This window comes from Vicugna pacos, chromosome 24 (genome assembly GCF_048564905.1).
Source record: "Vicugna pacos chromosome 24, VicPac4, whole genome shotgun sequence".
NCBI classification, from domain to species: domain Eukaryota; kingdom Metazoa; phylum Chordata; class Mammalia; order Artiodactyla; family Camelidae; genus Vicugna; species Vicugna pacos.
In genome coordinates, this window is record NC_133010.1 from 23,780,257 (window position 1) to 23,791,902 (window position 11,646).

The 11,646-nt window shown below is 41.9% G+C and overlaps 1 non-coding gene across 1 annotated transcript in view; it reads right to left on the reverse strand.

The window, feature by feature from the left end:
• The window catches only part of LOC116285332 (uncharacterized), a 30,390-nt gene extending 19,128 nt beyond the window's left edge, over positions 1 to 11,262 (reverse strand). Inside the window, exons 1-2 of the transcript XR_012063901.1 lie at positions 10,511 to 11,262; positions 6,109 to 6,180 (exon numbers count right to left, since the gene is read on the reverse strand). This is a non-coding gene — a transcript (uncharacterized protein). The remainder of the gene's footprint in view (positions 1 to 6,108; positions 6,181 to 10,510) is intronic.
• Between the last annotated feature and the right edge of the window lie 384 nt (positions 11,263 to 11,646).

An 11,646-nucleotide genomic window follows, 5' to 3' on the forward strand; every position in this document is an offset into this window, starting at 1 on the left:
GATATCGAACTGACATTTAGGATGGGCTTGCCCTTTTTTAATATATATAACTCAAAGAGCTTTACTCTAGAGGCTGACTCTGAGTTCTCTGAGTTGGGTCGGCTTTGAACAGAGGGGTGGGGCCTGCAAGTTAATAGGTCCTTGGGGTCCATGACTCCTCTTTCTCCCAGAGTCCCAATCTTCTGCTAACGTCAGAAAGGACGCTGGAGGGAAGGACAGGCTGGCTAAGGAGCGTAAGGAGAGCGCCGCTATCAGGCGCCGCTCCCAGGCGGCTCTGAAAGCCCCCAAGCTTGGAGGCCCTCAAGGTGATCACTTTAGAGGCAGCAGGGCTGGCCAGCGCTGAGGAAAGAGACCTCGGTGAGGTAGGTCTCCACAGACAAATACACACCCTGTAAGAGGTGGGGCCAAAAGAGTTTCCTTCAAGTGTGAGAAAAGCCTTGGGACCCATCAAGAAACATTAATGCTTCCCCCGCCTTCACCCAGTGGAAAACTGTGGCCCCATGTACAACAGTTCTACTCTAAAGATACTGGGACGTGTCCCGACGCTCACTTCATGCTTCTAATACACTGCTCATTTTAAAGCTTTCTCTAGTTCCCTCAAGAAATACTTGGGTAGTGTGAGACAGCCCACAACAGGTACTACCCATCTGGGTTACAACCCCAGTTAGAGTGACATAGGATCCTTCACTTTCAAAGCAAATGCCAGTTGCTTTGGGTTTTGGACTCTATTTTTGCAGCTGAATGGAGTTTTCCAAGAACAAAGGGTGATTAGTGTTGTTTCCATTGTTTTACAGGATTTCCTCACTTGCACCTCTCCCAGCCATTCTGAAAATGCCATATTTCTTAATAATTTGGTTGGTGGCCATACATTTCACCCTCATTTGGCAAATATTAAGCATTCAAGTAGCCTTATTGGCACTAGATTTGTTCAAAGCCATCTGATAGATTGAAAATGCAAATAGTTTTACAGCTCTTGAACTACAGTTTGCATGGAGGCATATGGACAGTCAGAGCATAAAACAGTCAGTACTGCTCTTCGCACCTGGCTCAACACAGGCTTGAACAGATGGGGCCTGGCTCAGCAGCAAGATGCAAGTCAGCTGATGGGCAGGATGAAGTGTGTGCACGCCAGGATGCAGTCTTCTCACTTCCCTAAGTTACACCAAAAGCCAGGGACCAATGATGCTTCACTCTGTCTTTGCTGTATCACCAGACAAAGTGTGAAACGCTATTTGAAATAATCTTTCAATGACTGAAAGACCTCCTTCTCTTAACACAATCAAAAGGGCTCTCTTTTACCATCTTAATGGGTTTATTCTCCCAATGCATAAGTAATTACTCATTATTAATTTCAAGAAAAAAGCAATATAATGTAGGGAAAGAAAAAAAGGCTTGGCAAGCAGTCAGACCCAAGTACTACAACTTCACCATTTACTACTGTGTGACCTTTGATAAGTGATTTAACTGTATTATCTGCAAGGATTAAAGTATCCTGAAGGTTCGTTGTGAGGATTAAATGCGATAATGCATTAAGAGAGCACAGCCCCAATTAAACACATTCCAGGAAATTACTGACACTCTGGACATAGATGACACCCTATAGCAATGCAAACTAAATATGCTAGATCAGTACTCTCAAACACTGACGGGCACATGAATCCCACGGGGATCTTGTTAAAATGCAGTTCATGATCCAGTAGACTGGGGTGGAGCCAGAGGTTCTGAATTCTTAACAAGCTCCCAAGTGATGTCCACGCTGCAGGTGCTGCTGGTCTGTAGGCTGCATTTTGAGTAGCAAGTTGTAGATGTGTTATCATTTAAAAAGAGAGAAATTATTTCTCTCTCCTCCAACATCAGAGCACATCTTTCCAAATGTTAGGGAGGAACCCAGATGGATTCCCAGAGACTTCCAAACTCAACAGAGGCCAAGTAGAAAGGAAGAAAGAATGCCTGGAAAAGTCCCAGAGCTCCTTTGATCAGCCTGCTGTGGCAACAGGAGCTGGTATGATCCAGTAGAAATCAATGTGAAAGGTCAAGGACAGAAGGTAAAACTCTCTTCTCAGCCCCATCCTTAGCTGTTCTCTGCCCTTCTTCCTCCCATCACCTCTTCATTTTGTCTACCCAACACACCACTGCTACCTAGCCAGAGGACAACATACTCCCAGTCCGGTGTTTGCTTGTTTATATTTCAATAAGAACAATTAATTTTATTCCCAATAAAACCACAGCACTTTAATAAGTTTTTTATTTACAGTTATTTCCTCAGTAAACTTTTTACATTCAACAATATTGTCTCCAATTTTTTATTACTACTGGAATTACTGTTTTGATAGTTTAATTTAAATATCCTAAAAATGGTACTAGGTTTTTTTACATCATAATGTAAGTGATCAATTTAATAATAGAAGGCTTCAGAGAAAAATAAAAATTCCCCTCTACTTTATCAAAAGAGCCAGATTCTTTGATAGATCATTTATCCAGTCTTAGCCCTCATCTGAGGCTTAAGTTCCCAATACAGTCTCACTCTGTCTCTTTTTAAACACCTCCACTCAGGGTGAGTCACTCCTCAGTCCACTGCATTTTGACATGGTCATCTATCAGAGAGGCAGCCCACCACCTCCACCACCATCTATCTCATTCCATTATCCTCCCTTCCAGTAAGTGATGGGAATGGTAATGGGAAGCAAGATAGTAAACATGTTGGGCCAGATGCCCCAACTTTCCTGCTCTGGTGCTGAGCTTATCAAACTGGGCATTCCTACCCCTACAGAGACTTGAACAAGGTGCTGGATGAACCAAAGGCATAGAAAAAAAATTTTTTTTAAATCATCTAATAAAACCAACTATTTTACTTGGAGACTTGGGAGAATATTTTACATGGAAATAAACAGGGATACACTATGAAGCAGTGATTTATGTGACATATAAACATTAAACTGAAGACTCCAGAGAAATCATCACAGGCAGGTCAGGGCTATAACTCTGAGATTTCCCCAAGTCCCTAACCATTCCCCCTAACATTCATTTATTCTACTCTGTCCTTAGAGTTTTCACAAATAGAAAAGTTTGAAAACCCATCCTGAAATATTCCCACAGTTGCCATGATTTGCAGTTCACCTTGGTTCCAGCCAGACCCAGAGTATTTCCAAGCTACTAATTTTACATGCATTATTCAATCAACTAAAATTTTAAATAATTTTTAGCATCTCTGAGGACAGTTGAAACAGATTGAAAAGAAGCATTTTTCATTATGAAGCATTAAACCATAACTGTTTCCAAATGTCTTATTTTGTAGGTTTCAAATGATTACAGAAATGAAGTATTGGAGAAGAACTCTTTTCTTCTCCTAAGAGCTGCTAGAAGTTGTTGAATTGGACCTAAGGAAAAGCCTAGAGGTGAATTAAGCAGAAATTTAAAAAGGAATAAGAGAATGTGGTACAGGGAGTCATGAAAACAGAAAAACTGAATGAGAAAAAAGACACTGGAAAACTAATCTTTGTGCTATCCAAACTGTAAAGCCTCAACAAGAGTGTGGTAAAAATACAAAGAGATGGAAATGACATAATTTGGGGAAAAAAATGAAGATAGAAGATGGAATAAAGGGGGAGGCAGAATAAAAATGACTAGGCTCATTAAAAAAAGAAATGGGAAATGTTAAAGAATTTGCCAGCTTAGAAAGTACAAGACAAAGTCTCTGTAGGTTTGCATTTTATGAAGCAGTTTATGAAACCCGTGAGTCTTTAAAATGGACTATGAAAAGCTATATTTTGTGAAAGGAAACATCAGCAAAACTTCCTTATTGGAAAAAGTACATTAGAACAGTTAAAATTTTGTAGTATGTTTACGTTCCAAGATGTCCCTTTGCTCCATGTAAGGAGAGTAACCCTGTTGACCAATCAGCAAATGCCCAGTATAACTGTTACCAAGGCTGCTGCCCCAGAATCATACCCCTGCCCCTCCCTCAGATAGAAACCTACTACTGTTATCTAAGTCTCAGGAGGAAGTGCAAAGAGAAAAAACACAAGAACTGGTTAGAACCAATTAGGCCCAAGATGGCAGAGGATGTGACGTCTAGTGGACCTTGAGCCTCATTGTACGCTCACTGTAATGAATTAGCATGCTAAGTGACACACCCACCAGCACCATGACAGCTGGATTGTCTGCACAGAGACTGAAAAGGAAAGCTGCACCAGTTCAGGGTCTAAACCACACCCCTGTTCTCGGATAACTCGTAAGTATTCCTCCCACTCTTTGTAATTTCCTCTCTTTTACTTCAACCCTCCTATATATTTAGTGTTTCCACCCAAATTGTGATGAGAAGTTGATTTTCGAACTAGGTTCCTATTCTCCATTCTTTGGCTATTGAATAATGCCTGTGCTGTTCCAGTTTCAGCGTGGTTTTGTTATTGGCTGCGTGAATCTGATTGGAAAAAGAACCTCCCTGGCCTGGACACGGGATCTCAGCCTGGGCTAGGACCTGACCAATTTGGTAACATAATTTCCTTGCTCCTGATCACTTTGGTCTATAAAAATCTCTCTCCTCGAGCAGCTCTTCAGAGCTCTTGGCTCTTAGCATCCATGAATCTGGATACTGCCTGACTCATGAATCACTCAGTAAAACCAATGTGATCTTTTCAAAATTTATGATTGTTGGATTTTTCCTTTAACAGTTGAGAAAGCACGTAACCAATGGGATCCAAGTGGTAAAGAAATTAAGGGGACGAAATTCAGCCTTGGGAAACTCTTTAAGGAGGAGGGAAAAAAGAGGTCATTCTGGACTGGAAGTTGCGAGGGTGAGGGACAAGCTCCCCAAGAGCAAAGTAAGACAGCTGGCAGGACTGGAGGCTGGATTTCTGAGTTTAAGGTGGCATCCTGGAGGACAGTAAGGTCTCAAGAGCACCCCTGTAAGTGACCGCTGAACAATCCCCAGGGAGGAAGTAAAAGAACCCTGAGACTGAAGTCAGGGGCTGTAGAGATTATCCCAGAAGGTGAGTGGACAAAGAGAAGATAATGAATCACACAGCTTGGTTTCCATCAGTGGGGGTGGGGGAGGAGCCACGGATAGTTAGAAATACTGAGAAGTTGCCAGATAAATCTAAGGAGAAAATAGTTAGAAGAATACTTATTCTTTGAATAAGCTAATAATGCTTAGGTAGCATGATAATGTTTGGAAATTGAAATTGATGGTTTTCATAGTCAGTAATTGATTTTTACACTACTTTACATAACCCAAGTAGACATTAGTCTGGATCTTACTGCTTTAGAGAGAGACTGAACTGAGTTCAGAAAATAAACAATCAAATTCTTGGCATTTGAATTTTAAAACAAGCACTTGAAATGCAAAGCAGAGGCTAAAGTCTTGCTAGCTGAGGCTTTCAATTAAGTGCCAGAGCAGAGGGGAAACGTTTTTCGAGCCCAAGCCTCAAGGTTAGGTCTGTAAGATAAACAGAGCTGGGGAGAAAAGCAGGAAAAAGCATAGCCAGTTTTGCATTTGTTTTGTTCTGTTTGAAAATTCACTCAAGCCCCAAAGGACATGTTTTACATTTGTTTTATTTTGTCTGAAAATTCTGTTTAGGCTTGGAGGTAAGTTTTTTTGTTTTTTGTTTTTTTCACAAGGATAGATAAGAAACTGTAGATTTAGCAGGGCCTCCAAAAAAGGAGACTGTGTCCCAGGCTGCACGGTCAGTCCAAGGAGGACTGGGGCCTCAAAGAGGAAGTGACCACTTATCTTGTTAAACTGATAGTCATGTAAGCCATATTACTGCCTCTGCTATTAAAACCTTGAATTCCATGAATTCATCCATGCTTTGCTTTCCACACTGAAAGCCCTGAAAATTCAATAAAGCCAACCCTCCCACCGAAAATGCCAAAATTCACTTATATATTGTGTAAAGCTTTGAAACCAACAAGTGGCCTCTGATAAATTCTCTGACATTTATCATCTCTTTGGTAAAGACACTGTCTTATCTGGATCATCAACCTTCTAATGTTTGATGGCTTCCAAAATGCCTTCACATGCATTACTTATTTGATACCCCTAACAAATCCGTAAAGGTTGGTGAATATAGCTGGGGCTTACAGACACAAAGGGTCGAAAGGGACTGTTACCTTCATATGAGGCTCATGTCAAAACAAAGCCCATTCATTCCAGGAGGCAAGAGGACTGTCTCCCACGGTTATCTGCAAGACAAACATACACATTTAAAATGTGATTTCAATCCCATGTTATCCATTCATCAAGTCCCTGTCATACATGAGTCTCACAAGTCTTTCTAATGTGACATCAGGGGACATCTTACTTCCTGACTCACAGTTTGAGTCTTGTAAGTAAGTCCCCAATGAGAGCGAACGAATGGTAAAGGTACATCCTGGACAAAAACAACAACCATTTATTTGATAATCACACTGTTCTTTGTCAGAACTGCTTTTAGCAGTTTGAAATATGTTCTGATTAATTTCACACAGATAGGGATAGGGTTATACATTTACTTGCCTAAAGGAAGTAACTATTTAGAACTATTCCTGATTTAACCTCTTTTCTAAAAGAATTATGAATCAAATGAAAAACAACTTTCAGATGAGTTCTCTCACAAACGCCCATTTTTGTTTAGGCTATTTCCTCTAATGTCTTCAAACTGTATTCTAAAATGATCAAAGTTCTACATAGCTCATTTTATGTGTCAGCCTGGCAGGAGGATGGTGACTAGTTATTTGGTCAAACACTAGCTTACCTGTTCTGTGAAGGTGTTTTTTGGATGTGATTAACATTTAGCATCAGTTGACTTTAAAGTGAGCAGATTACCCTCCATGATGTGGGTGGGCCTCATTCAATCAGTTGACGGCCTTAAGAGCAAAAACTGAAGTTTCCCAAAGAAAGAATTCCACTTCCAGAGGATGACAATGAAATTTTGCCTGAGCTTTCAACTTTCAGACTCAGAAATGCAATATCCACTCTTTCCTGAATCTCCAGCCTGCCAGCCTGACCTACAGATTTTGGACTTTCTAGTCCCACAATGGCAAATATCACCCCACCCCCATTTAATAAATTTAACATTCTCTACTACAACCCTGTCCAAAGCAGGTGTGCACTGTCAGTCAATGTATTTTCTCTTACAACTTTTAAAACATCTTGAGAATATACAGAACCACAAACACAAAAAAAAATCATAATCCTGGTTATTTGTCATAAGAATTTTTTTTTTTGGTTAAGACACACTTGAAAGATAATTTCCTATAAAATATATCCATGAATATACCCTTGATTGAAGAAGATTTAGAAATGAATAAAAGAAGAATGTATTAGTTAAGAGTTCTTGCATTTGACAAAATCTTATACCTTTTCATGATTTAAAAAAAAAACACTCAGTAAACTAGGAACAGAAGGAAACTTCCTCAAGCTGATGACGGCATACATGACAAACCCACAGCTATCACACATTCAATAGTGAAAGACTGAAGTCTTCACCCCCAAATCAGGAACAAGACAAGGGTACCCACATTCATCACTTCTTCTGTTACACTAGAAGTCTTAGCTAGAGAAATTAGGCAAGAAAAAGAAATACGGCATACAAGTTGAAAAGAAGTCAAACTATTTGTATTTGCAGATGACATGATCCCACATATAGAAAAATTCCAAAGAATCCACACACAAAAAACTACTACAGATAATCAACTTAGCAAAGTTGTAGGGTACAAGGTCAACACACAAAAATCAGCTGTATTTTTATCTACTAGAAATGGACAACACAAAAAGGAAATTAAGAAAAAAAATTTCATTTACAGTAACATCCAAAACCATAAAATACCTAGGAATAAGTTTAATCAAGCACAGGGTACAGTGAAAACTATAAAACGTTGCTGAAAGAAATTAAAGAAGACATAAATAAGTGGAAAGCTACCCCTGGCTCTGGATTGGAAGACTTAATATTGAGGAAGACTACCCAAATTCAGTGAAATCTCTATCAAAATTCCAATGGCCTTTTATGCAGAAATGGAAAGGCCAATCCTAAAATTAATACAGAATAGTAAGAGGTCCCAAATAGTCAAAACAATATTTAAAAAGAAGAAAGTTGGAGAACTCAAACTTCCTGATTTCAAAGTTATTACTAATCTACTGTGATCAAAACAGTGTGATACTCCAAAAATGGGCCAAAGACCTAAACAAGCAATTCTCCAAGGAAGAAATACAAATGATCAATAGGCACATGAAAAAATGTTCAATATCACTAATTATCAGAGAATGCAAATCAAAACTACAATGAGGTATCACCTCACACCAGTCAGAATGAGCATCATTCAAAAATCCACAAATGACAAATGCTAGAGAGGCTGTGGAGAAAAGGGAACCCTCCTACACTGCCGGTGGGAATGCAGTTTGGTGCAGCCACTGTGGAAAACAGTATGGAGATTCCTCAAAAGACTAGGAATAGACTTACCATATGACCCAGGAATCTCGCTCCTGGGCATATACCCAGGAGGAACTCTACTTCAAAATGACACCTGCACCCCAATGTTCATAGCAGCACTATTTACAATAGCCAAGACATGGAAACAGCCTAAATGTCCATCGACAGATGACTGGATAAAGAAGATGTGGTATATTTATACAGTGGAATACTATTCAGCCATAAAAACTGACAACATATGCCATTTGCAGCAATATGGATATTCCTGGAGAATGTCATTCTAAGTGAAGTCAGCCAGAAAGAGAAAGAAAAATACCATATGAGATTGCTCATACATGGAATCTGAAAAAAACAAAAACAAAAACAAAAACAAAAACATAAATACAAAATAGAAACAGACTTATAGACTTAGAATACAAACTTGTGGTTGCCAAGGGGGCGGGGGATGGGAAGGGACAGACTGGGATTTCAAAATGTAGAATAGATAAACAAGATTATACTGTATAGCACAGGGAAATATATACAAGATCTTAAGATAGCTCACAGAGAAAAAAATGTGACAATGAATGTATGTATGTTCATGTATAACTCAAAAATTGTGCTCTACACTGGAATTTGACACAACATTGTAAAACGATTATAATGCAATAAAAAATGTTAAAAAAAAAGTGTGATACTGGCATACAGATAGATAGATCAATGGAATAGAACAGAGTCCAGAAATAAACCTATAAAGTTATGGCCAAATGATTTTCTATAAGCATGCAAAGACCATTCAATAAGGAAAGAATGGCCTCTCTAACAAATGATGCTGAGATAACTGAATCAATATTTGAAAGAATAAAGTTGGATCTCTACATCACACTACAGACAAAAATTAACTTAAAATGTGTGAACAATCTAAAAGCAAGAGCTAAAACCATAAAACTTTAAAAAGAAAACATAAGGTTAAGTCTTCATGATGTTGGATTTGACAATGGGTTCTTCGATATGACACCAAAAGCACAAGCAAAAGAGAAAAATAGATAAACTGGACTAAATCTAAAAACGTTTGTGCCTGAAAGGACATTATTGAGAAAGTGAAAAGCATCTACAGAATGCGAGAAAATACTTGCAAATTATGTATCTGATAAGGGTCTAGTATCCAGAATATATGAAGAACTCTCACAATTCAGCAATAAAAAGACAAATAGATCAGATAAAAGATGGGCAAAGGATCTGAGTAGACCTCTCCCCAAAAGATACATAAATTGCCAACAAGTAATAAAAAGATGTTCAACATCATTAGTCATTAGTTAACGCAAATCAGAGCCACAGTGACGTACCACCTGATACCCACTAGAAGGCTGTACTTTAAAAAATAAAATGAAATAAAATAAAATAAAATAAAATAAAATAAAATAAAATAACAAGGGTTGGCAAGGATTTGAAGAAATCAGGACCCTCGTACACTCCTGGTGGGAATGTAAAATGGTTCAGCCATTGAGGAAACTAGATTGACAGTTCCCAAAAAAATTAAACCACAGATTACCACAGATTCAGGAATTTCACACCTACGTATATTGCCAAAAGAAGTGAAAACAGGGATTCATATAAGTATACAGGCACACATGTTTAAAGAAGCACTATTCACAATAGCCAAAAGGTAGAAACAGCCCAAATGTCCATCAGCCTAAGAACGGATAAACAAATTGTGGTATTTATGCTCAATGGAATATTATTCAGGTATGTAAAGGAACGAAATAGTGATACATGCTACAGTGTGTGGAAGCTGAAAACACATGCTAAGAGGAAGAAGCCAGATGGGTGGAAAAAACGCGGGACTGCTTGGGTAAGAAGGAGGTCGGAGCGGAGAGCAGTGCTCACGGCCAGCGCCTGCCAAGGGCGGCTGACTGGACCAGAGGGAATTTGTTCCTCTCGTCAGTATAAACCTAGACTTGACCCCTTCCCCTCCGCAGACCCTGCCCACCATCTGAACTTCAAGCTCATCTCCAAAGACCCTGGCACTCAGGAAGCCTTCACCACCGTTTCACTGACTTCGTAGCCAGAGTAAGTTTGTATACTCGGTGTCCCTCACGTCCTCAGGAAAACAAAAACAAACTAACCGAAAGCAGAAGCATCCGCTTCACAGAGCAAGGAGGCTCAGACGAGACGGTACCAGGCGGCCAGCACCTCCATGCAAGGGAGCTGCTCCGCGTCCTGTCAGCTTGGAAGGCCCACGGCATGGAATAGTCTGGAAGCATGGAGGGCTTTATTAAACTTGCCTCCTCGCGGCTGTGAGGCCTTGGGCGAAACACGCGGACAGCTAGGAATGGGGAACACCCTCAATAACCTCTGGAGCCGAGGCGAGGGACGGCGGAGCCAATCCGCAGCCTCGCGGGCGGGAGCTTCCCGTTTAAGCACCTGCAAGCTGGTCCGCGGAGGGAGCCCACCGGAAGTCGGCACTGCACGCAGCCACAGAGTCAGATTCGTCCGCCGCGCGCGGCGATCGGTCCTGCGGCTTGGCCTCTGTCTACCCGACTTTCCTCCTCTCCCGGCCGCCTCCGTCGGCCTCATGCCTCCCGTCTCCTGCTTCTCCTGCCAACAGTCAGGGCGACCCTGCGCGCCGGTGCCCCGCCCTAGGCCCGGCCCGCGGAGGCCGGACGCGCCGCCGCTGGGACCCGCCCCCCGACGACACGCACTTCCGGCGGCGCGGCGGCGGCGGCGGGGACGATCCCGGCGGGCGGTGATGGACGCGCTGGCGGTCATGATGCAGGACCACCTGACGCAGAAGCATGCCCGGCGCAGGGAGAACAGCGAGCTCATGGACTAGGTGCGCCTCCTGCTGTGCAAGAAGGCCAGCCTGCTGGCCCAGGTGCGTCCGCCGGCCTGCCCGGTGGCTTTTCCCGAGACGTTCAAAGGCGACCCCGCCCGGCTCCCCGAGTTTTTGATCCAAGCGGCCTCTTACATGAGGTTCTTCGAGGCCAGGTTCTCGAAGGACACCCTCAAGGTGGCGTTTTTAATCAGCCGCCTCAGTGGGCCGGCATAGGAGTGGGTTGTCCCCTACATCGCGGGGGAGAGCTTCATCCTGGCTCATTACGAGGGCTTCGTGGACACACTGAAGCGGGCCTTCGGCAGGAATGGGTAGAAAACTGGGGGACTGCGAGCCCCTGCGCTTCCCACCGACGCGGTCGTGCTTGGATTTGACCCCCCGGCTGCTGGACCTGGACCCGTGCGAGGAAAAGTGGCCACCGCCTGTTGT